Source organism: Benincasa hispida, chromosome 1 (genome assembly GCF_027475165.1).
Source record: "Benincasa hispida cultivar pf3 chromosome 1, pf3_genome.v1.1, whole genome shotgun sequence".
NCBI lineage: Eukaryota > Viridiplantae > Streptophyta > Magnoliopsida > Cucurbitales > Cucurbitaceae > Benincasa > Benincasa hispida.
The window spans coordinates 90,531,019-90,534,510 of record NC_143478.1 but is presented as its reverse complement, the minus strand read 5'-3'; positions in this window follow the sequence as shown (position 1 = coordinate 90,534,510).

Sequence of the window (3,492 nt, the reverse complement as noted above, 5' to 3'; positions counted from 1 at the left end):
ATGTTTATCAATTAAGTTTAAAAGTAAAATTACAAAATTAATCTACATGATTTTGGAGAAATTTAGAGCCTAGTTTCTATGATTTGATTTAAAAGTTAGAAATTCATCTTCATGGTCTAATAAAACCTCGCAAATATTATTTCATGTGATAAATCTCATACATAGTCCCTATGTTAGAGATAATGTACGGAGGTGTTATCCAATTATTGAAATTAAAATTTAACTTTCAAATTACACAAACCATATTCTAATTTTCTCCTAACATAAAATTAAATTTGTGACTTAACCAAGTTTAACCAAGTGAAAGTTAAAAAGATATGCACTATATGTTTGGACTACCCTCTAATTATATGTTTCTAAAAGTTAAGTATTTATGGCACAATAGGTTCCATCACATTTTATAATTGTTGTATTAAAAAAAAAGTTGAGGGTTAATTAGTGCTACTTTTCTCAATAGTTTTCGTCTTTTTTACTTACTTCTCGATCCAAATTTTGAAAATAAGCAAATTTATTTATGAAATTTGACTTTGAATTATAATGTGTTTTTACCTAATAAAAATATTATAAAAAAGCTATAAGAAAATAAAGGCAATTTTGAAAAATGAAAAATAAAAATGAAATGATTATCAAATATCTCTAAAGTTCCCATACCAAAAAGTAGGAGTATTGACAAACCAAACAATCCGGACTACCCAACTCAAATGGTAAGAATCGGATTGGGTTGGATTGAATTTTTTATGATTTTTTTCAGGTTAGGTTGGGTTCATATTATAATTTTTAAAATTCGGATTGACCCAACTCAATTCGAATTCCTAATATTATTAAAATATATATATTATAATTTATAAATATTGTAACTCATATATATTGTTATGATGTTTATTTGAAGTTTGTAATATATATCTTGGATTTTGATATTTAAGATTTTGAGTTTTATGAAATTTTAGTGATTAATATGTGATGTACACAACTTTAAGTATTTTAAGTTAATAAAAATGTAACTAAAAAAAGAATAAATAAATAAATAACCCTACAACTCAACTTAATCTAATTCAATCCGAATTTTAAGGATTGGGTTGGAGACTCTAGAGTTATTTGAGTAGGCAACTCGATCAATCCAAATTTTTAGATAGGTCCAAAAAATTTCCAAATCTATCTAATCCAACTTAACCTATGACACTCCTATCAAAAAGGTAAATTTTTTAATAATAAATTTATCGATTTTCTATATTAATCATTTAACTTAAGAAAAATGTAAGTAAATTAAAGATATATTGGACACGAGATGAAAACATTCAAGATTTATAAACCGTAAAATAAATTGTAAAGATAAGATTATAGCATTTTAAAGTTTTGAACTAATTTAAAATTAAACTTAAAAATTAAAAATTTTACATTTTAAAATTTAAAGGCTAAATAAAAATTAGACAGTAACCTATTAAAAAATAAAATTTTCAATTATAAATTATAAAAACGTAAAACTAAAAACAGAATGATTATCACCCTACTAATTCACTTATCAGCCGGTCTATAATAAATGAGATAAAGAAAGATAACCACAAGTGATTGGCCCCACCCCGAAGCAAATATCTCAGCCAACAGCGAGTCAAAAAAAGCTGCTTTTTTTTTTTCGTTTTTTCTTTTAGTACGTGAGGTGTGGGGGATTTTGCTTTGGTATTCACAAAGGAGAAAAAAAAAAAAAATCATCCGTGGGACCCACATGACGTATCATCTAGCCAAATTTGTACGCCACCCTGTCACCTTCGGAACTGGGTACGTAAGAGCCACGCGCCTTAGCAATCTTTCTTCCGGACAGATTCAAAGTAAATAAGTCCACGTGTCAAGCTGTGGCTTTTTTCTTTTTTCAAAATATCCACGTTACTCCATTTTCTGTCACGTGTCGTAGTGGACACACGCGTGTTATCGGGCTAGGTACTTGTGTCAAAATACCATTTATGCCCCCAACTGTTTTTAGTTGATTTTAGTATCAATAATTTTAAAAGATGTTTGAGATAAAGATTATCCTAAGATTATAATAACCATCTCTTCCTACAATAAATACTATTTTGTAATATCAAATTAGCTACAATCAACACTATTTAGAAATCTATTATTTGTTACCATTTTTACTATTTTACATTCATAATTTTTTTTATTCTTTTCTACAATATTTACTATATCTTTCTCAAACTAAAACAGTTTACACTTCAAACATATACTATTATAACCAAAACTAAAATAATTTATACCCCAAACACAAATTATTATAACCTAACTATAATAATCTAGAATTATAATAACTAACCCCAAACACAAATTATTATAACCTAACTATAATAATCTAGAATTATAATAACTAAATCATTGCCCCAAATATTTCTTTAATGGTTTAAATTTAGTCCATATACTTATTATATATAAATCTCAAGTTTAGTTTATGCTGTTTAAAAGGTGTTTCACATGTTGAATTGAGTTGGGTTGAAGTGAATATGTAATAATTGTTTATGGAGATAAATTATCTATAGAGTGCATGAAGTGTATTGTAATGCATAAATAAATTACGTTAGATTAGGAGTATTTGATGTAATTTTTCATTAAAAAAAAATCTGATTTTCTGCTTACTATTTTGTTTGTTACAACTTTTGTAAAAGCATTCAATTAAGCACATATTTTTCAAAGTTTTCAACATTTTGAGATTACAAACTTAAAATTTTGATTTACACAAAATATCTATATTTCGTGATAACAACAAAATTACAATGTTAAACACTTTTGATATCTACGTTAAATTAAGGTTTCATATATTAGAATCAAAAGAGAAACAAACTACCTTAAAATCTTGGCCCTCATTTGGTAACCATTTCGTTTTTGGTTTTTTGTTTTTAAAATTAAGTCTATTTTCTTCTCATTTCAATGATTTGTATCTTTATTCAATACAATTGTTGAATTCTTAGCCAAAATCTAAAAAACAAAAACAAGTTTTTAAAAGTTACTTTTTTTTAGTTTTCAAATTTTTGCTTGATTTTCAAATCACTGGTAAAAAGTAGATAACTAAGAAAGAAATTTGAAGGTGAAAGTAATTTCTATACATTTACAGAAGGTATAAATAAAAAATACACAAAAATAAGGAGACGGTCAAGGGGTTTTAAGTTTTTTTTTCCCCAAAGATATTGTAATTAGAGTGTAGGATGGGGGAATCAAACATATAATCTCAAGGTCAATTGTACAAATTGAACTATGCTCATGTTGGTAGGGATTTAAAATTTTTATTGCATTTATTTTCAAATAGTTATTTTCATTTTCTCATGTATATTACATTTTCTCTAATAGTGTTTTTATACCTGAAGTCTTCATATTAATGTCAAATTATTGTAAAAGATGACTATGAAACTAATAATTTCAAATTTTTATTTGGAAATACATTCACCAGTCGAGTCTTTTTTAAAAAAAAAAAAAAAATTGTTTTGAGTATATGAATTAACCAAGTTGGCC